Source organism: Fukomys damarensis, unplaced genomic scaffold (assembly GCF_012274545.1).
Source record: "Fukomys damarensis isolate Sample0158 unplaced genomic scaffold, DMR_v1.0_HiC HiC_scaffold_4, whole genome shotgun sequence".
NCBI lineage: Eukaryota > Metazoa > Chordata > Mammalia > Rodentia > Bathyergidae > Fukomys > Fukomys damarensis.
In genome coordinates, this window is record NW_022900916.1 from 27,527,953 (window position 1) to 27,550,613 (window position 22,661).

The following is a 22,661-nucleotide window of genomic DNA, read 5'->3' on the forward strand; positions in this document are numbered from 1 at the left end:
TTTTCGTACCGGGGATCAAACTTGGGCCCTTGCGCTTGCAAAGGCAGGCAGCAGAACCCCTGAGCCAAATCCCCGGCCTTTTCTTTCTCTTTTAAAGCATGAGTGAGGAAGAAAAGAGAAAGTAAAGATGACACTATTTTGATGGTACATAAAGGCAACAATGATCATAACTTCTAGGCACTGCCAAATGCCTAAAAATAACACCTGTGTTTTAAACAGCAAGAAGTAGCTTTTAGTGTTGCATAAACACTATAATGAGTTCATTTTCTTCTTTTAAAAAAATATGTTACTACTTGAATCCCAATTGTCAGAGAATGTATAAATAAGTACGGAAACTGGTAGTACCTGAATGACGTCTCGCTTGCATTGGAAATAAAATGTCCCACGTTGCTATTTTACATATACACAAAAACAGTTGTTCTGGTTTTCTCCTAAAAGTTTTACATCCTCAAGTAGATCCTGAATTACATCATTGTTATCACACGTGCAAGAGGTTGAGGAACAGATTGTCCAATTTTATCTATCAGAAAATGCCACACATATAAATGATATATGTAAGTGATAGAAAGACTTCACAGAATTTTAATAATTCCTTCTCATTGTGAGATTTCAGATTAAAAACTGTCAAACTGAGTCAAAGAGCAGATCTGCAGGGGAGGTCAGGCCGCACGGCAGTGGCCAGCCGGACTGCTCTGCCTGCGTTTACATTCTTGGTATCCACAAATCTTCATTCACCCATCTGGTCACTATCATTGCTTCAAGAATACAAGTGCCCTAAAACATTTCTCATCACAAACGTCTTGTGGAAATTAAAGCTTCCAGTTCTGCTTATTGCCATTGTTTTCCTAAAATAAAATATTCTTCTATGTTGACAGATATTTTGACTACTGAGTAGAATAGCTCTCCGATATTATCAAACTTGAATATTCAGAGGCAAAACAAAGAGTATCATGGTTGGGTAAAGCAAAACTTAAAGAGAACCACTTGAATATTCCAGATGAATTCTAAGTACAGCTGGGTTCCTCTTGCCTTGTCAGTTCTGTTTATACCTTTTTCTATAATTTGATTGAATGGGTTAATCATTTATGAAGACTAGATCGATCAGAAAGAAAGGTTGGCCAGGAACAGTAGTGCATTCCCATAATACCAGCTCCACAAGAAGCTGAGGCGCAAGGATCACAAGTTCAAGGACAGCCTGGGCAATTTAGAGAGATACTGTCTCAAAATAAAAAAGATAAAAAGAGATCAGGATCCATCTTAGTGGTAGAGTGTTTGGGTTCAATTTCTGCTACTGCAAAGGAAAAAAAAAAGAGGAATGCAGAGAGGAAAGGAAGGAAAGAAGGCAGGCAGGAGATTAAAAGAACCAGAGAGTCAATGCTAGTGGTGTATACCCTAACCCTTTGATAAGGAGCTAAACAAGGGCAGCCAGTCAAGCTTAATAAAGCAGCCATTAAACAGTCTTTTGGGATCTTGATGAAATCTTCTACAGATGAGCTGCTCCCTACAGTGTGCTTTTGGAACATTTCACTGGACTCTCTACACCTCAGTATCATCTATAAAATGGGAATGCTCTTTCTCACCAGAGAGGCCAGTGACGGGATGAAATGGGGTAGCACAGGCTAAGCGAATCAGAATGGTCCTTGGCACATGGCCAGCACTCACATCAGCTATTACTATTACCATTTACATATAATTATTTTAATACCGAATATTGCTTTGAATAAGTACAATTTAAATGTTGTGCTTAAATAAATCACAAAATTTAATACTAAATTAAAATTCACTCAATTCCATTTTTTTTCAATTGCATTTTTTATATTATGCTGTCCTTTGGGGCTGCTGGGTCTCTTGAGTATGAACTACCATCACCAACTCTGCCCCTTGGTGTATTTTGTGAAATTAAAAAAAAAAGTAGATCACAGCAGCTCTAAGACAATTAAGGAGCCAAAGTGACTGAAATATCTATGACGGTGGACACACTGAGGTAAACTTTAATGACTCACACCCATGTATAGTCCCTTTCTCTTGAAGGTGGGAGGGACCCACGACTGTATGTCACTTTGTGATGGGAGGGAGAAGGAGAGAACGACAGTGGAGGAGAACGGTGGAGCAGTTCCACTCAGAGGCAGAAAGAAGCTCATCTCCATCTTCATAATTTACGGGGAAGCAGACGTTCCAGTGGTGAACAGCAGGGCCCTGTACGAACCAGGGCCCTCAATCATGCAGCTACAAGAAAGTGAATTGTGCCAACCACCCAAAGGACCATAACAGTGGATTCTTCCCCAGGCCCTCCCAATAAGAACACATTCCAGCCAATGAATGCCTTGATTGCAGCCTGAAGAAAATGAGCAGGAGAGCACACAGAGCTAGGCTTGAACTCCTGACACTTAAAAGTCATGAGATAGTAAATGTGTACTTTAGGTGGTTACATCTGTGGTGACTTGTTACAAAGCAACACAAACCTGCCTTAAATTATGATTTCTATTATGAGCTGAATTGCACTCCTCCCAAAAATGGTGAAGTCCTAACTCTCACTACCTCTGAACTGAATGTTATCAGAAAATAGATGCCTACATACTGCTGCAGATGATTGAGTTAAGATACAGTCATTAGGGGGGTTCTAATCCAATTTGCCCACTGTCCTTATAAGAAAAAGAAATTTGGGCAGAGACAGGCACATACAGAGGAAAAGTGATGAGAATGCACAGAGAGGGTATCATCTACAAACCAATGAATGCCTGAACCTACCAAAGTTAGGAGAGTGGCACAGAATAGATTCTCCTCACAGCACTCAGACAACCTTGCCAATACCTTTATTTTTACTTCTGGATTGCAAAACTGTAAGATAGTATATTTCTACTGTTTAATCCATGCTGTTGGTGTTAACTTGTAGCTGCCCTAGAAAACTGGGCAGGAAGATGAAAGGACTGTCTTTCAAACGTAAATGGAAAACACCTGGAAAGGAGACTAGACTTCATCCATCAGTTTGTTGCCATCAATGAGGATTCCTTTGCTCAATTTGGATAACAATCATGAATGGGCAAAGTGTACTTCTTTCATTGTTAATAGCCCTGAGAGTTAAATGCCAGCTGCTATCCATTCTAGGTTAGTAGCCCTCCTCACTGCTGTCCTAGCAACCAACCTAGCAGCTCCCAGCAATTCTTTGCTCTCTATCCTTCTCTGGCTGCTAACTGTGCTCTGTGCTACAAGCCATGGCTGCTGGCATTATAAGTATTACCACATTTTAGTATACCAGCTCAGCCTGCTCTACTCAAGATAGACATCATGAATAGCTAAAAATATGCCATCCAAAAGAAGAATTATTAGGACTTATGTTGCAGCATTAAGGGGAACAGACTGATCCTATAAAGATAGGAGGAGGATGCTTATACAGGAAAAAAGGCAGGCTCATACATGCACAGACTTTCTTGGTCATGGAGAGGCATTCCTCATGGACTGAACTGAGGACAGATGCACAGGGGTGGGGTTGTCCAAAGAAGCTTCAGGGTGGAATCATCTGGAATGGATCCACAGCCAAAATAATAGTTTCCAAGAGTGGCCATAGGATGCCTGATGTAGCTATTGCTGGTTGCTGGGCATTTGGGACAGCCTTGGCCATCAAAGACTTTTTAAAATGTACTTCTTGAAGAGCAATGAGACCTTCTCTTCTGTCTCACATTTATTCATTTATTGATTTGATAGACATTGAGCCTTCACTTTGCCAGGGTTATGCTACACATTCACTATGTGCTAAGCAGGCCCTATGCTCTATGCAGTGGGGTTACAGGAATCAGAGCCACTCTGCACTCAGGGAGTTCACTATCTAACGAAAAGAGCATACAGCCAGCACGATTCTACTCAAACACAGTGTGTACCAGAGCAGAGGATGCACAGGATGTTTAGGAGAGGCACTACGGGGGAGAGAAGCAAGAAGCTTCTCAAGAAGAGGATCATGGAAGAAGGTAAGAAAAAGAAGGGAGAAATTGGTCTGAAGACAGGAAATCATGCATAAAAAGAATGGAGGCAAGACATTCTAAGAACTCTACACAGTTCCCTCATGGCCAGAGCTGGCATGCTTGTGAGAATAAGGCAGAGCATGCTAATATGTTCTGCACTAAAGGATTTGAACTGTATCCTGAAATCTTTGGGAGCAACTGAGGAAACTTCTAGAAGCCAGTAATGTGATCAGACTCAGATGAGACTGTGATGGAGAACCCCATGTCATCATGGCCATGTCATAAAATTTAAGAGGCGCAATGACAGAACTGGGTGACTTGTGTTGGAGAGCCAAGAAAAACAAAGGAGTTTAGAATGACTTCATATTTCTCCTAGTGATGAAGTAGGTGGTATGCCTTTCCCCAAGTAGGAGCTATGGGAATAGAGACAGGAAAGAAGAAAGATGGAGCTCAGTAGCCATCATTCCTCTTTTCCCTAAGACTGTTCCTTTTCTTTCTTTCTGTTTTTGTTTGTTGTTGTTGTTGTTGTTGTTGTTGTTGTTGTTGTTGTTGTTGTTACTGGGAATCAAACTCAGGACCTTTTGCTTGCTAGGCAGGTGGCAGAACCACTGAGCTAAATCCCTGGTACTAAGACTGTTCCTATTTTGTCTACCCTCTTTGGAGGAGCCATGACTTCAGGCTCTGAACTCTTTCCCAACATCTTGGCAGTCACGTTGTTAGGCTCAGACACACACTGCCAGGTCAATAACCACGTGTGCTATTGTTCACTTGGAATGTGGGTAATTCAAATTAAGATATACACTGTGACTACAAAATATTCTTTGCAGTTAGTGTGGGGAATACAAAAATGCAAATATAATATTAATCATTTGTTATATTAGTTATATGTGGAAATAATACCTTGGATATAATGGTATCAATAAAATACATTACTAGAACTAGTATCATTTAGTTCTTCTTTCTTGACTGTTTGAAAAGTTTAAATTATATACCTGGCCCACATTGTATTTCAATAAAACAGCACAGGTCTAAGCCAATCGTGGTTTTATTCCCTTATCAAGAAGATAGTTTACATAGATAAGTATGTGTGATCCATTCTGACCAATGAAAGCAGGAGAGTTGGTTCAAGGTTTCAGGGAGACTCACCCTTTCTCTTAAAATGGAGCACAATACAATGAGAACCATTCCTTTTTCTGTTGTCATCATGCACGGCCTAGAGCAAGGGTAGCCATTTGAGATCTTGAGAATAGCTATCTTAAGAAAATAAACCAGAGTAGAGAGATGGGGGAAACTGTGTTCTTACTAATAAAATTGAAACCATGAGATTTCTATGTTAAAATTATGCTTTTATACTAAGCAAATAAATTGTTAAAGCCAAATTTAGTTGGATCGCCTGTAACTTGAAGACAAAAGCATTGGTCCATCTAGTGACAATCACGTCAGAAGGCTGTGTATTTGTGTGTTCGTGTGCGTGTGTGTGTGTGTTACTTCTCTACTTCCTTGACATGGACATCTTCCTCTGAAAAATAAGGTAGAAATTAGAGAAATATTTGGGTAATTCTTTTGTGGTCTATTTTAAAATATCCTCATCTCTGTGCCTGTAAGGGGAAAAAAATCTTGAGGGGCTGAAACATTCTTTGTAAAATAACACTTCCTAATTAATACATTTTTTTTTCATTTTATTTCAATCTTTAAATAAGGATTAGGCCCTGGTCGGGCAATAGAGAATGAATTTATTTCTGTTAAGAAACACGTGGAGTTCTCCTGAGTTCTGTGGATGTCTTGGAGGGAGCAATTTCTCTGGCCAACTGCCAGCCTCCAAACCAAATCAAACTTGGTTGTCACTGTCTTCGGAAGCAGCTTTATGTGGCTTCATGGAGAAAGGGACTTGATGCAACAGTCACAGTCTACTGCATTTTTTTTGAACCAGCATTAAAATTTTAAATTTCACAGATCTTTTCTCTGATACTTGAGCTGTATACTAATATGAAAATTTTAGTGTCCATGACTTTGACTGGCTAATCAATGCCTTTATTTATGTGTCCTCCCAAGATCTAAATATAATAAGCAACCAAAGCAGAGGTGAGAAACCCTGAGAACTTGGTCAATGCCTGAAGCACGTAGGAGAGGGCAGAAAAAGGAAGGAAGATTTCAAAGAAGTGATGGCTACAGAGAAATTTGTGAGCTTGGAAACAGTCAAGAGAAAACAAAAAAGATGTGGGAACACAGGGTTGATGGTGAAAGAGGCCTTTGAGTGCCTTTGGCCCAGCCCTTCCCCTGAACATGAGGTAATGGGCCCAGAGAGGTTCTCTTGGCTCCTTCCTTCCTTCCTTTCTTCTACACGCTCTGAATGCCAGCCATGGACTGTCCTCTGCCAAGCACAGCACTGCTCAGATGGGAAGATTTACATGGCCTTGCCCTCCTGAGCTCTCAACACCAGCTGCTACAGAGTCCAGAGAAAATTCAAGTCAGGAATTTTTTATTTTTGTTCTTATTTTCTTGTTTTGTTTTCCTGCTAAACCGGTGCCTCCCTCTATCCCTGATATGAATCAGTATTGGCTCGCAGACTAGTTCTGCTTTATGTCTGGGCTCATTGGGTTTGGTCACCATTAGATTAAGAAAACAGAGCAGTAAATTTTTGCTCAGTTGTTATTCTGGGGAAGGTCTCCCTCTCTCTGTCTCTCCCCCCCCTCTCTCTGTCTCTCCGTCTCTCTCTCCCCTCCCCTCCCCCTTTTCCCTTCCAACCCTCCTTTCCTTTCTTCTTCCTTCCCTCCAACATATGTTATGGAACACATTGATCATTTTTTTTCGGCCTTCCCTTTAGGAATGACAAAGACATTTCTCAGAGAACTCACAATCCAAGCAGAACTAGCTCCAGTTTAGGATTCAAGCGGGGAGTGCCATTCTGACCCTCTGCTCACACACTTCTCTGAAATGTTTACTTGAATTTATCCTTAGATAAATATGAAGCAGGGCAGATTTGCATCCTCCTCCCTCCTCCTGGAGCCTGTGTCTATGTACTGAACTCAGGGCAGTTGAAGGGAAGGCCCAGCACACTTAGGATAACATCCACACATGTGCTGGACAAAAGGTGAGCGGTGATCAATCACAATGCTCAAAAACTGAGAATAGAAAGCTCAAAAATTGGCTTTCAGAAGTTGGCTAAATAAATGAGATGAGCAGAGAATAAAAACATCACTAAAAATAAGATTTACAGTTATAGGCAAACATGCACTACTTCTTCACCATGGGCAAGATACCCAGAGTAACTGCTCAGGCAACTATGCCGAAGCTGATCCTGAGTTCTCCTACTCAGATTCTTGGGAAAGCTCCTGTTGTTGCCATTAACTCAGCTCCACTTCATCAAAACATCTAGCATTTTCTCCAATGAACTAAAATCCTGCTTCTGCTTAGCTTCCCTGAAGAAAAAGTACAAATCTATCACAGTGTAAAAGTACACTCCTAGCCAGGCATGGTGGAACACAGCTGTAGTCCACGCACTCTGCGAGGCTGAGGAAGGACGATCACAAGTTCAAATTTAATGATACAGCCAGACCCTGTCTCCAAAAAAAAAGACTGCAGATGTAGCTCAGAGCAAATGCCCAGTTCGGTCCTCAATATCGTCCCCTCAAAATTCATTCCTAGAAAAATTGTCAACTAAAAATTTTATGAATTGAACTATATTTCTAATGTGTGGAGTGAAATAAAGAAGAGTTTGGAAATGAGTCTGCTTTTCTAAAAAGTTCTTTGATGAATTTTAAATCGACATATCATACAAATTTTATTTTAATAGACATGCATTTTTAATCTCATAACTAACAAAAACACACACTTGTAACAAGTCAAAGAACTCAGAGAGGCCCAAACAAAAGGCCAATCATCTTCCCACCAGCTCCCTCTCGTCAAGTCCCATGTCACTCCAGGTGATCTGACAATCTCACACTTTTCCCACAAATGTTTGTGTGAGTATACACAGCACTTCTCGAGGTTTTGGTTCTTCTTGAGGAATCTCAGTTCTTATTTTCATTCTTTTTTATTGCAACAATTACATTATGTACACTAGCCTTTTTTTTTTTCACTTAGCATACAGCTATCCCTTCAGATTAGGACCTATGGTTTTACCTAGTTATCAAGTTTGATAACAGCCACAATCATCCAATATTCCATAGTGCAACTCTATAATGATTCACTCAACCATGCACCTTGAGACAGATGTTCCATTTTTTCCTTCTGTTATCTGCCACAAGCCGTGCTGCAAGAAATACTCCAGTATGGCCCTTCCAGCAGCCCCGGTAACTCTTATGCTTATTTACCAAGTTTCGCTTGTTGCATACCAGTTTTCCTTTTGATAATTAGAACTTAGACTAAACCCCCTCGCATCTCTCATACATATTTTTGTATCAGTCAAGCCAGCGTTTTGTCTCTAAGCAATGCTGCAGCTGCTCCTTACTGGGGGCAGGAAGTTTCTGCAAGCTTTGATCATCCCATAGCCTTTCCACACTGGAAACAATCTTTTCTCCATCTGCAGCCTCTGTAACCCCTTTGTGAACTTTAAATCCTCCGTAAAACTGAGAGGGATACGTAGAAATCGGAATATCCAGCCTGAAAACCATCTTCGGAATGGAGTCCTTTGTAAAACTACGACCTACTTAGACTGAGAACTGCCAAGGTGTGACTGTGGAAAAGGCTTGGATAGTTGATGTGTGCCAGTACAGGTAGGGGGTCGAGATGCTCAGGAGAGCTGGGCAGCTCCAAAATACCTTCTCCTGAAGCTCTGTCACTAGAGAGCAATCACATTTCCTCCGACTAGCTGTGATGGCAGAGTAATGAGATTTAGAAATAAAAACACAAGCTGCCCACTTAAAGATGAATTTCAGATATTCTGCGATAATATTTGGTTATTTTATGTTATGTTATAGTGTTTCATCGTTAAAGTATGACACAGGACATACTGATGCTAAAACATTAGTCATGAGTAACTGAAATTTGAACTTAAGCGGGCACCCTATATTTTATCTGGCCATTCTGTAGGACAGAAGAAATTTGCTGCCTCTGGTACCCACCATCCAGAACTTTCTTTGCTCTTATCATTGAAGTCAGAACCACACACCTTAGGGATTCGTCTTCCTTCCTTAGTCAGGTTTCCCTGCAGACAGGGATGTGTTCGTGTCCTGATCTGAGCTCCTGTCACAGCAAAGGTGGCTTCCAGTTCCGTGATTCTTTGCTTCGCACTGAGCTTGCGTGGGCTTATCTTCCATGTGCCAGTTTTCTGGATGGCAGGATTTGTGTCATCCAAGCTTCGCTCTTTGACCATGAAAGGCAGCCCAACCCCCTGCCCTTGTATCTGAACATCCACTACTGTGTATTTGTGTATGCTCTTCCCTCCTCTGCGTGTCTGGTCCCTTTACAGTCTTCATCTCCTGAAACTTTTGGATCAAGCTAAGATTGTTGTCAGAGAAAGATCCAAGTTTTGTAACCCACATTATATAATTAGGGAAAGTCACCACTTAAACTTTGGTACCTTCCTCTGTAAACTGGATGTTGCCTTCTAGTAGATGTTCAAGATCATTTGTAGCTCTGACACTCTGGTTCTAGGGTCCTCACCCCTCCAGATCCAGCTGTCCTGGACACAGCCCTTGTCTGAGCACCTTCTAGACCTAGCACTGCTTGTGTCCCAGCTGACACTCAGCTTTGCTGATAGAAACCTTCAACATGACTGCAAGGGGGATAGCCAGCCTCCACTCTTCCTTCTGAATACTGTACTCCACCATTTAACACAGAAATTGCCCGCTTTGGAATCAGCACAGTGCCTGAACAAGTAAGACACTCCCCTTTTTATCAGTTGTGGTCATTGGGAAAGTTCCTGTGATATAAACTATCACACTGTTTTACATCAAGCTATTTACATATTAACAGTCGGATACTATAGCTGTAACACTCCTAAAGAGTGGCAATTATCACTATGTACAAGGAATCTTTATAACAAAATCTTTGACCCCAAACATAAATTCATGCTCTTTTAATGAGCAGTTAGGATGTATAAATGCACATTAAAATAATCAGAAGAGAACTGAAAAGACAGGGTAATGTGTTTCAAATTTAAAATTTTTCAAAATAAATTTGCTCATCTTCATAAGAATTAAAAGGTTTTTAACTTCTCCAAGTATTTTAAAATAGAAGTTGCATGTTGAAAACTTAGAAGTGTAGTAAAACACTCTAATTCCTCAAGACCTGAACCTTCTGGATCACAGGGCTATTTATCTTTTGGGGGCTTGCTTGTTTTGTTTTGTTTTTTTGCTTATTGAGATAAGGTCTTGCTATGTAGTTCAGGATGGCCTTGAACTCACTAGGTAGCCCAGGCTGATTTCAAACTAGTGGGGATCCTCCTGCCTCAGCTTCCCAAGTACTGGTATTCAAGCATACACCACCATACGCAGCAGCCCTATTTATCTTTTTATTCTATGTAGAGCACTGTTTAGAAATGTCAAATTTATAACATGCAGTGAGGACGTAAAATGCATTCATTATGGGAATTTAGAGCATCAAACAAATGAATGGTCATTAGATATCTAGTAGAGTGTTTTGTAAAGTTTCTAGTGATCTCCCATAAATACATTCACAAGACATTACTCCTACTATTTATGTGAGGCCTTTTGATTCTTTTATTCTATTTTATTTTATCTCTTAGAAGTTGGTTGTGACTCACCTTACTGATTTCATGACTCACTAACAGATCACAAACCACAGATTGAAAATCAGTTAAAAAAAAAAAACTCTCAGGGCCAGGGATTTGGCTTAGTGTTTCCAGTGCCTGCCTCTCAAGTACAAGGACCCGAGTTCCATCTTCGGTACCAAAAAAAAAAAAAGAAAGAAAAATGGCTTCACCAAAATTAGTATAAGGTAATCAAATAACCAAGACAATTTATTTGTTAATAAATTTATAAGTCTTCACAAACAAAATACTAAATAGGGAATGGCCAGTGGAGTGTATGGGGTATATTAAGGTGATTTCTAAACATTAAAATACTGATGTAAAGGTCACAGAAAGAGAAGGAGCCACTGCTCACTGGGCACCTGCTATGCATTAAGCACAAGTTTAAACAAAAAAGAAAACTGTATCAGAACCAAGATCAGAATCTATCAGAAACTATCAGAGTTTGTATCATTCTGCCCTTTATTTTTGTCTCTAAAGATATTATTTTGTCCAATAAAAACTCAGAAAAACAGTAGAAAAATCAGCCAAATCAAAAGGTGGTTCTTTGAGAAAATCACTAAATCAAACTGACAAGTAAGGTCTGAAAAGAGGTAAGACACAGATCACCAAAATAAGGAATAGAAGAGTAGAGTTGCATTTATTATTCTGTAAATATTAAAAGGCCAATAATGGAATATTAAAAGTAAGTTTGTATCTAATAATTCAGCAATTTAGATGAAATATAAAACTCCTGAAAAGATTTAATATAAAAATGTACTTAAGGAAAACAGATAACTTGAATAATGCTGTATCCACTTGAAACTGAAATTATAGTAAAAATCTTTCCATGAAGAAAACTCCAGCCCCAGATAGCTCCAAGGTAAATTCTATCAAACACTCAGTAAGACATAATAGAGATTCTATACAAATTCTTCCAAAGAAAAAATTAAACAGAAAGTATTTGCTTCCCAACTCATCCTATGAGGCCAACATTACCCTGAAGTTTTCACAGTGTATTGAAAGAATAATACATCATGACTTTATCCCAGGAATGCAGGGTTAGTTTAACATTGAAAATTAAGTTAAGATACTTTATAATATCAACAAATGAAAAAATAAAAAACCATCATGTCAGTAGATACAAAGAAAGCATTTGATAAAATCTAACATCCATTCCTAATTTTTTTTTCTGGTACTGGGGATTGAACTCAGGACCTTGTGCTTTCGAAGCAGGTGCAGGACCACTGAGCTAAATCCACGGCTGCATTCCAAATTGTTTAAAACTCTCAGGAGAATAGGCAGGAAATTCCTCCTTGACAAAAGCTACATACTTACTTTAAGCATCATACTTAGTGCTGAAAGCCTGAATGCATCCCTGGTAAGATCAGAAATCAGACAGTTACACTCATTCTCCCCAGTTCTGTTCAACACTGTATGGAAGTCTGGCAAGTGCAGTCAAAGGAAAAGGGAAAAGAAAAGAAAAAAATGCTTAAATTAGAAGGAAGCAAATAAAATCATCTTTATTCTCTCTTGGTACAAGTAGTTATATAGGAAATCAATAGAATCTATCAAAAAATTTTTTTTCTTTTTTTTTTTTTTTTTTTTGGTACCGGGGATTGAACTCAGGTCCTTGCACTTGCAAGGCAGGCCACCGAATCGCTGAGCTAAATCTCCAGCCCTGAATCTATCACAATTCTTGCTAGAATCAATAAGTAAATTTAGTAACATTTAGGTTACAGGGTCAATACATAAAAATCTATTGTATTTCTATATTTAATCAGAAATTTTAAAAATAACACTCCTATAACATAAACATAGGAAAGATTTAAGGATTTTTAAACAAAAGATGTGTAACTATGGAAATCAATATGGAGATACCTCAAAGAGCTGGGACCAGAGGTTCCATTTGACCCAGCCATCCCTCTGCTGGGTATCTTTCCAAAAGAATTAAAAGAATCAAGTCACAGTGATATATGTGCACCTATGTTTATAGCGGTGCAGTTTGTAACAGCTAAAACTCAGAAACAGCCCATTTGCCATCAGTAGGAGACTGGATAAAGAAGATGTGGTTTTTCTATAAAATGGAATACTACTCAGCCATAAAGAATGAGAAATTAGATTCATTCATAGGAAAGTGGATACATATTGAGGATATACTCCTAGGTGAAACAAATAAGTCACACGTGTAAATACCAAATAGTTTCTCTGGTGTGAAAAACTATAATAGTACATAAGATCCTAATGATATAATTGACAACGTGAAATAGGAAGAAAAGGGCTAAAGGTGTAGGGAAAGGGGAAAGGTATTACGGGAAAAGAAAAAATATGAGAAAGTGAAAAAATGGAAATAAAGTGATTGCAAATGGGGAGGGTAGGGGGTGAAGGGAGGGCAGGGACAAGGGGAAAAAATGAGAACCAAGACCTGTCATGTAAAGGCACAAGATCCCAATGATGAATGTAACTGTACTCTATACCTAAAATGTACCAATAAACTCAATGAGGAAAAAAAAATCTTTGTCAGATTTATTTTGGCTATTTTAAGGTATTTGGATTTTCATATGAATTTAGAATCAGCTTGTCAGTTCTACAAAAAATACCCCTTACCCCTGCCCTCCCTTCACCCCCTCCTCCCCTCCCCCATTTACAAACATTTTATTTCCATTTTTTCATTTTCTCCTATTTTTTTCTTTCCCTTATTTCCTTTCCCCTACCATTCCCCTGACAAAGAATCTTAAAGAGAGTGCTCACTGAATGCAACAATCATTTTAAAGTCACAATTATCAAAAAAATTGAAATGTGTTACGTACATATAATAAGTCCCTATAGTGAACGTAATCATTAAATCATTATGTACTGCAAACATGTACTAATAATGCTTTTTTACTGAGCTAAATCCCCAGGCTATGTACTAATGATGTTTAAAAAAAGAAGGAAGTAAGAAAGGAAGGAAGGAAGGGAAGAAAGAAAGAAAGAAAGAAAACAAAATAATGAATAATGTGTTTGGAGTAAAGATAGATCACTGGAAAAGAATAGAGTTTAGAAAGAACCTACACACATATGGATTTTTGACAGACATAGAGGGTAATACTGCAGAGAAAAGGCAACCTTTTCAACAAATGGTGTTGGAACAGCTAGACAGTTATATTTAAAAGCAAAAATGAACTTGGTTCCATACCTTGCACTATATTTCAAAATTGTTTGAAATTTATCATGGACTTAATGGGAAACAGAAACCTATAAAACTTCTAGAATGAAACAGGAGAAAATCTTTGTGACACTGGGTTAGGCAAAGTTTTCTTAGGACACAAAAGTACCACTAAGGAAATGATCTAAATGATTAACTGAACTTCAGCAAAATAAAAAATTTCTGCTCTTAAGTTAAAACAATGAAAAAATAATACAAGAACCAGGAGAAAATATTTACAAAGCATATGTTAGATAAAAGACTTATATCTAGTATATATAAAGAATAATCCCCCACAGACTGTCAGCTGGAAGTGAAATTCCTAATGAAAAAGAGGGGAACCTTTGCTAGGAGTCCCCATAAACATGTACTGTAATTTTATTGTAGAGTTAAGTTTATCTTTACTCCTAAAAAAAAAAAATGAACACTCAAAATTCAACAATAAGAAAAAAGGCAACCCAATAAAAACATTCAAAATATTTTATTTACACTTCACAAAGATCAGCAACACTTCACAAAAGAAGATTAGTAAGTAGGTACATGAAAAGATCTTCAATATCATAAGTCATTAGAGAAATGCAAAATGAAATCATGATGAGATACCACTACACATCTATTAGAGTGGCCAAAATGTGAAAGGCTGACAGTATCAAGTGTTGGTAAGGGCACAGAGGAATGAGACACTTTTACACTGAAGGTGGGGATATAAAATTATACAATCATTTTGGAAAAGAATTTGGAACTTCTCCTTAAAAGCTGGAAACCTACCATGTGGTGCAGTCATTTAACTCTTATTTACCCCCAAAGAAATAGAACTATCTGTTCCTACCAAGGTTTGCATAATGATTATTCATTATGATTAGTCTTTTGGGTAATAGCCAAAAAACTTTTTTTTTCTTGTCTCCATCTTTCCTTTGAAATAAAAAGCTATTGATTTAAGCAATGACATGGAGGAATTTCAAAATAGTTCAGTGGAGTAAAACCAACTAATTTCCATTTATGTGAAAATCTAGAAAATTCAAAGCAATTTTATAGTGGCAGGGATTAGGTGTATGGCTGTTTGGGGATGAAAGGAACAAGAGGGAGGGATAACCAAGGGGTACAAAAAACTGTGAGGTGGTGGATACGTTCACTATTGCGATTGTAGAGATGGTTTTGTGGATATTCACATAGGCCAAAACTTTGGTCAAATTATATGTTTTAAATATGTGAAATTTACACATCATTTACCTAAAAAGAAATAGAAAGCTGATTAACGCAAAAAAAATATTTTCTCCCAGACCAACTTATTTTCCAAAGCTGGAACTGCAGCTGGCGAGTCCATGTCCCACCATACGTGAAGAAATGCTTTTCTCCTCCAACTCTGAAAAGTCCCTAGAGTTGTCTAGTTTTCCAGTGGAGGGGAGAGAGGTGAGACATAGGGAGGGTCATCATTACAGGTAAGGGAGGTAAGGGTAGAGGACAAGAAAGCAGATGACTACACTTGTAGTACCCATATTGGAGAGGCTAACCAGTCTCTAAATAAAGGAGTTTCTATTCCCAGTAGAGCGTAGTACAAAACAGACAAAATTTTAAATGTCACAGCATTTTCTGTGTCTTCCCTTTTTTAATCCTTACAGTAAAATGGTGTGGCATTTCACAGCAGAGGAAGCTGAGCATCCAAAAGGGTAATTTCAGTGGATTTAATAACGACCCCCACAGTGACTCTATTTTAATTTTATGTGTCAGCTCGGCCATACCACAGGTCCTAGATATTTGATGAAGCACATCCGGATGTTGTTGGGTAGATATTTTTCAGATGGGATCAACAATTAAACCAGCAGACATTGAGTAAAGCAGATGACCCTCACGACATGGGTAAGCCTCACCTAATCAATGGAAAGCTCGCAGAAGAAGGAGGGACTTCTGAAGGAGGGACTTCCACTAGCAGACCACCTTTGGATTCAAACCATACATCAACTGTTTGCTGGGTTGGCAGCCAATTGGCCCAGCCCACAGATCTTAGGCTTGCCAGCTTCCACAATTATATGAGCCAGTTCCTTAAAATCTCCCCCTTCACACACACATACCATTGGTTTTAGTTCTCTGGGGAACTAATTTGTCTCCTAAAATTTATGTCCACCCAGAATATGACCTTACTGGAAATAGGGTCTTTGTATATTGAGTTTGTAATGGATTAGGGTGAGCGCTAAATCCAAAGACTGATGCCCTCATATATGAAGAAGAGGACACAGAACACAAACAGAAAGAAGGTCATGTGACAACTGAGGCTAGTACTGGAATTATGCCCTACAGGCCAAGGAAAGCCGAAGCTTGCCAGCAACCACCAGGAGCTGGGAGAGAGACACACAGCAGATTCTCACACAGACCTTCCCAAAGCAACCAACCCTAGAACACCTTGATTTCAGACTTTTACCCTTCAGAACTGTGAAAGAATGAATTTCTGTTGCTTTAGGGCACCAAGTTTGTAGAGAATTGTTGCAACAGCACAAGGAAACTAACATAACCAAGTGACTAGCTCAAGGGAGAGCCAGTATACATATTTCTGATGATCCTTGTCTTTCCCCTTCACTACCCAGTTTTCCCATTTAACAGCCCCCTAGGAGAGCTTTCTGGGAGCTCAGCCCAGTGGAAATCAAGAGCACCAAGCTGATGAAGAGACTGAACCTCTGCCCATAGAAGTCCACAGCTATGGGGACACTAACCACAGACCCAGCCAGCTCATCATGGGTCTGAGTGCTGTGTACAGGGCCTCATTTCAGAGAGACAACAGAGTAGTGAAGACAGAGGCTGACCAGTCAGTAGTCCTACCATTTACTAGCTATGCAACTCTGAGATCCTTGCTTAGCCTCTCTGAGCCTCAGTTCCCCCATGTGAAATAGCACCTGCTTTCTTGGGTTATTATGAGGTTTTAAATGAGCCAACACATGTCAAGTGCACAGAGAACAGTGCCTAGCACATAATGAATAGGACCAGGGCTCTGGTTCCTGCCTCAGTAAGGAGAACCTGACCTGTGTCTAGGGACAAGCAACAGAAAGGACAGGACTGCAAGAAGAGGGAAGGCCACTAGGCCACCCATGTGAGCTGGGGAAGACACTGTGACAAAAGGATGTCCCAGTTAATGACAGCACTTCAGCCTCACTACTGGCAGCATATAATCAGAAGGCCGTCTTCAAAAGGTATGGATGAATTAGGAGAAATGGGTGAAAGGGGTGGGGTGGGAGAGGTGCTTTCCCCAGCAAAGCTGATGGGAAAGAATGGGGGTGAAACTGGCTTTGTGGTGAGGGTAATGTTGAGGAGAGGTGATCTGCCTTATGGAAATAAGATAGGAAACACAGTGCAATGGACTCTCACTGCACCCAAAAGCAGCAGACTCAAAGAAAACAGCCATTTCTCTGGGGTGGCTTCCTGCTTTAACTGGGAAAAATCAAGAAGAGCTCTGACTTCCTTCTCCGTGGTGGACACGGCCTGGAAACCTGGCTTCGGGTGACGCTGGTCACTGGAACAGCAGAGGACTGCAGCATTGTGGTCAGTTGCCACCTTCTCAGCATTTAGTGTGCCAGGCACTGAGCTAAAAGCAGCTGTGCCAGTGACGGAGATGTACCTTCTGCCCTGGGGGACCTTGCAGGCCAGCCAGAGAACTAAAGTAGAAAGCAAATAACTATAGGAAAACGTGATCCCGCTACTGGTAGAATAGCCGTATTAGAGGTGAGTATAAAATGCCTTAAAAAGGTAGATAAAGAAACAGTCTAACCACACAGCAGATTACAAGTACAAATTCTCCTTATTTATGATGGGGTTACTTCTGATAAACTCACTGCAAGCTGAAAATAGCATGAGTCAAAAACTCATTCCAAACATCCACCTACCAAATATGATAGCTTAGCAACCCACACCACCGTAGGGTGTGGAATTTTCTCATGATGGCCATGGTCACTGCTACTGCCCAAGAGAGTATCCACTATATGCCACTAGTCCAGGAAAAGATCCAAATTCAGAAGTCAAAGCCTAGCTCCTACTGAACGCATATTGCTTTCTCACCATCACAAAACAGAAAAGCCAAAGCATTGCAAGTTGAGGAGCATCCTATTAGTACTAAAAGGATGAATATTAGAAGTAACAAGAAAGAGCTAATTTTGGAGGGTTGAAGAAACCCATGATTAAAACAGCTTCTTAGTCAAAACCAGCAATATGTGCAGGCCAAATTATAGCCCCCAACACACACACTCTGTCCTCCCTAAGCCAGTGAAATGCATCGTTCCAGTCTGGGTAACTCTAATCCTCTATCCCATAGAGACACTTCTGAATAACACTAACCCTTGACAGGGAGCAGGGGCTGCAGTCATGGAAGAATGTGCTTCTTACATCCCCGCAGAGCTCCCTGGCATCTTTGCTGTCACTAGAAGAGATCCATAAAACAACAACATAGCTATGTCCCTGGAAGAATACCCCGGATCTACCTCTAAAGGCTCTCAGACTAGGGATGAGGTCCCTCCTCCTGTTTTAACTTGAGCCCAATACCCTAGTTTCTCTTCAGATCATAAATCTTTTGCCTTTTAACTTGTGCACTCCTGGCACAGATTTACATTAGCCACTCTGACCACAACCCCTCTCTCAGTATTTGTGTTGAAATATTTACATTCTAATCTCCAAACTTATTAATGCTGCTGAGCAACAATTGTTTTATCAAACGAGCTAACAAATGATCATTCAGCAGTAAGAACCTGGTCCCCACAGAGGCTTAAGTGGCCACCCCCAGAAACCTGACAGCCAATCATAACTCACGCTACAGTTGAGATCTAGACTGCTCCTGTCCCCAGATGTGATGGGCTGATTTCCAGCTTTGGCACAGAAATGACCACGAGTGGGCACTAACTTGCCCGTCCACTTGGGCCTAAAGCCCCAAGGTTTAAATATTGGCATTAAGATTATAGCCTTGGTATCAGCATGATTTGACTATTTGTTGGAAAAAAAATGTAGTTCAGGAAGATAAGGTCACAAACCAATAGGTTATCTCAACTTCTCTTTTAACTGCAAAATAAACTTCTCAACCTGCTGTCTTCTCAGGACAATAGATTGTTCATATGGGAAAATAATTCCTGTTATGGGACAGCAAGTCACTCACCTTGACAAGGCCACTTGCCTATCAAATAATTATACATCCAATCTCCTTTTAAAAACGCTTTCCTTTTTGTTGTGACTACCAATCCTGAGCAATTTTATCACAAACTCTGTGCAGTTCTAATCAGAGTCCTGAATTTAAAGATCCACCTTATACCACTTGAATTCAGGCCCCCAAATCCTATGATTATTCCCCTTCTGAGACACTTAGTCCCCACCAATGTGATGAATTCCCTTATTATAGTAAATAAGGAACTCAGCTTTATGTAATCAACAGGTGTTGTTCTGATGGCCTTTTAGGAAAGTCAGCAGTTGGTACACAAAATAGATTAAGTGAGGAAAATGTAATGAAGAGACAGACTGTAGAAGTGAGGGCAGGATTACTGAAATAAACACAGGATGGTGAGCCCGGGGACCAGCAAGAGTAGGAGGCCATTGCTACCCTAAGGACAGGGGAGAAGATCATGTCACCAGACCCTAGTGACAGTAGGAACTATAGAATCATGGGTGGCCAGCAAAAGCTGTAGTCTTGGAGGCCCACAACCCCTCCCAGAAATGAGATGCAAGTAGAAAAGAAGCATTGAGGAAATCTCTCCATTTTTCCCTTCTCCTACCCTTCATTTACCTGCTGGTTCCTTCCTCCCACTGACTAGGCCCAAAAGGAAACCATCAAGCAAGTGGGCCTAGACAATACACCCAGAGCAGGAATGAGAAAGAGTGGGGAGAAGGGGTCTGCATAAATATGGGAAGCAAGAAGTGAAGTGATAAATAGAGAGTAAGCCATACGTAGTAAGATGTTTGCTAATGAATAAATAAATGAGTTACACTGAATTTTTATTAATCTACTTAATGTATTGGCTTTTGAGGGGTCATAGTGAAATAAATGTCAGTTTTCTTCCTTTGCTTATTATAATCTTAAAATAATACCAAAAAGGAATTCAAATAATAAGGCAAAGTAGGAAGACTGGGCATGTTTCAGAGATTTCACAGCTATCACTGGTGGCATAAAGCCTGGACTTAGGAGTTGTAGCACTAATATATTTCATCCCACTCCTAAATATCACCAAACCAAGACTTTATAACTAGAAATTTTGCCATAATTATCAGAGCTAACCAGAACACATTTTCTGGAAGAAGTTGAAAAGATCTGAAAATTTGGAAATACTATCAAATAAGAAATTGCTAAAATAATCCTTTTTTTAAAACTGCTCTAATTATTTAGTCTAATAAAATGTGGGATGATAAGATTTAATCAAAGCCAATAAAGCAAATTAAGTTTGGGGGCTACTGTCATCCCCAGTATAAGTGTTAAGAAGCTGTAGTTCTACAATCAGACTTGGTTTTGAGTCTTATAATGTGGACAAGTTAGTTGACTCCTATACCTCAGTTCCCTCATATGTAAAATCAGGGTAACATTTTATATTTTGGAAGCTTTTTTTTTTTTTTGCAAAAACATTTACCCTCTTTCCCTTCCAGTGCTCTTCTCTACATCTCATGACTGATGTCTGGTAACCACACAGCCCAGACTCCATTTCTTTCTTACTTTTTTTGGTACCAGGGATGGAGCTCAGGACCTTGCACTTGCGAGGCAGGTGGCGGCAGGACTGAGCTAAATCCCCAGCCCCATTTCTTTCATGGTTCTTAGTAGGAAGAACATTCTTCCAACAATAAACTCTTGCCCAACATTTGGAAGATCAGGCTTCAGCTGATGCGAAGCTTCTCAATGACTCTAACTTTCCTTATTCTAGTTATCAACCTAGTGCTATAACCAGCTGGTGCCATGACCACGAACAGGATGGTGCTGGTGGTGATTTCTTGCAGTGAGACTGCAGTGACAAATGAAGTTCATAGGTGGTTCCCCTGATGCTTGTTCCTTCAGCCTTTCCCGTCTGGTACCGGGAATCAAACTCATGACCTTACGCTTGCCAGGCAGGCCCAGTGTTACTGAGCTACATCCTCAACCCCCCTTCAGCCTTTTCAATACTCTTTATAAACAACAAATTCCTTCTATTAATTCTCTTTCTGCATGAACTATCTATAGAGGTTTCTGTTTTTCTGATTAAATCAGGGTGGTGTCTACCAGAGTGTGATGTTCATATCAAACAGTACCTTTACAAAAACGATCCTGGAATGAATCCCCCTCTGTAAGTCCTTAGGCGTGTGTGTGTGTCGGTGTTGATGGGGACAATATGAGTTTGAAGACTTTGAAGTTCTCCACTACAGTGAAAGTAAATTGACAACTTTGTTAGTTATCTTTAAGGCACTTCAGCTTAAAGCCATGTATTTGGTTATTTATGACTATTTCTACACCTATAAATATAGAATTGAACCATAAGTAAAAAGATAAATAAAACTATATTTATTGGTAAGAAAAGTACAATATATAAAATTCAAAGACACATTTAAAAACTCAAAGATGCTTTCTTTTATCAGAACTCACTCACAGCCATTCATCAAGAAAAAATCTTTTTTAATGATCATATCCCTCAAAGAAAATGTAAATATTTCATATGTTCACTTGTCATTCTTCTTTCTAGTTTCAAAAAACTAAAAAGTTCATCTTCAAATAACCAAAATTGGGAGTAATTTGCATACATTTCCATTAAAGACAAAAATATCACTTTGTTATAAGCAGAAGCATTCTTTGCCAATTCTGCTAAATTATAGTGGGATAAAAGATGATTTCAAGGCCTCCTTCAGATCACACCTCAGCTTCAAATTACAGCACATTCCATAAGTACTGATTACTGTGCTTTTGACAACACAGTGCCCCTGCCTCTCCTGGATGGCTCCATAATCTCCTTGAAGGCAGAATCCGGGGTATTCCCTTGGGCTGGTGCCTTGGCATGGTGCTCTTCATACTTCCCAGTAGGCAAGGCCGCAGCAAAGGAGGCCACAGCGCAAAAGATGTGCAGAAAGAGCTACTATCCCATTTTCAAGGCTGCTACCTTTAACGCCTGAATTTTCAAGGCCAAGTCCAGTTCCAGCTTGCTTCAAACATCTAATTAATCTTATCTCTTTGCTAATGAAACTGATTACATGGCACTTTGTAAACATCCAAGGTACTCCCAGAAAAAGTAAACAGCTGTAATGCTTAAGATCAAAGTCTTAGGAATGGAAGGGGATCCGGAAGAACAATAAACACACGCTGGCTTTGATGGCTCTCAATACAGAGCCTTCAGAGGTTCCACACTTCCATCAAAGGCCCACACTTTTGGGTGGATTTGTCCCTGCCATCTGGCCCCAGCCCATCATCCCTGCCTTATCTTCCACTGCTCTCCACTGCCACGAGCAAGTTCACCAATTGCTCTCTGCACACCTCATGACTGTACACTCTGACCTCTTCCTCTCAAAAATTCTCTTCCCTCCTTCCTCTGTATCTCATCATCTCAGGTATTTGCATTAGCTAGCTCAGGCCCTTACTCCTCTCAAAACCATCACAGAATGACCGCTGCCACCCTTGTACAAGAAGAGCAAATAACAGTCAGCACTTCTAGTACACAGATGGCCTCCAATTTACTCTGGCTCAATTAATGATTTTCAACTTAACCACAGTGTGAAAGTAGTACACATTCAGTTAGAAACTGTCTCAGATCATGAATTTTGATTTTTTTAATGCTCCACAGTGATCTGTGTTACTAAACTCTCAGGTTCAGCTATACTAAATGTATTTTCCACTTAATGTATTTTTAATTTACAAAAGATT

The 22,661-nt window shown here is 39.7% G+C and overlaps 1 long non-coding RNA gene across 2 annotated transcripts in view; it reads right to left on the reverse strand.

The window, feature by feature from the left end:
* The window catches only part of LOC104864961, a 152,929-nt gene that overhangs the window by 42,636 nt on the left and 87,632 nt on the right, over nucleotides 1-22,661 (reverse strand). The window contains exon 3 of one of the 2 annotated variants that reach the window (XR_781023.3): nucleotides 11,986-12,092. The exons of the other annotated variant lie outside the window; for it this stretch is intronic. This is a non-coding gene — a long non-coding RNA (uncharacterized LOC104864961). The remainder of the gene's footprint in view (nucleotides 1-11,985; nucleotides 12,093-22,661) is intronic. 2 annotated transcript variants of the gene reach the window in all.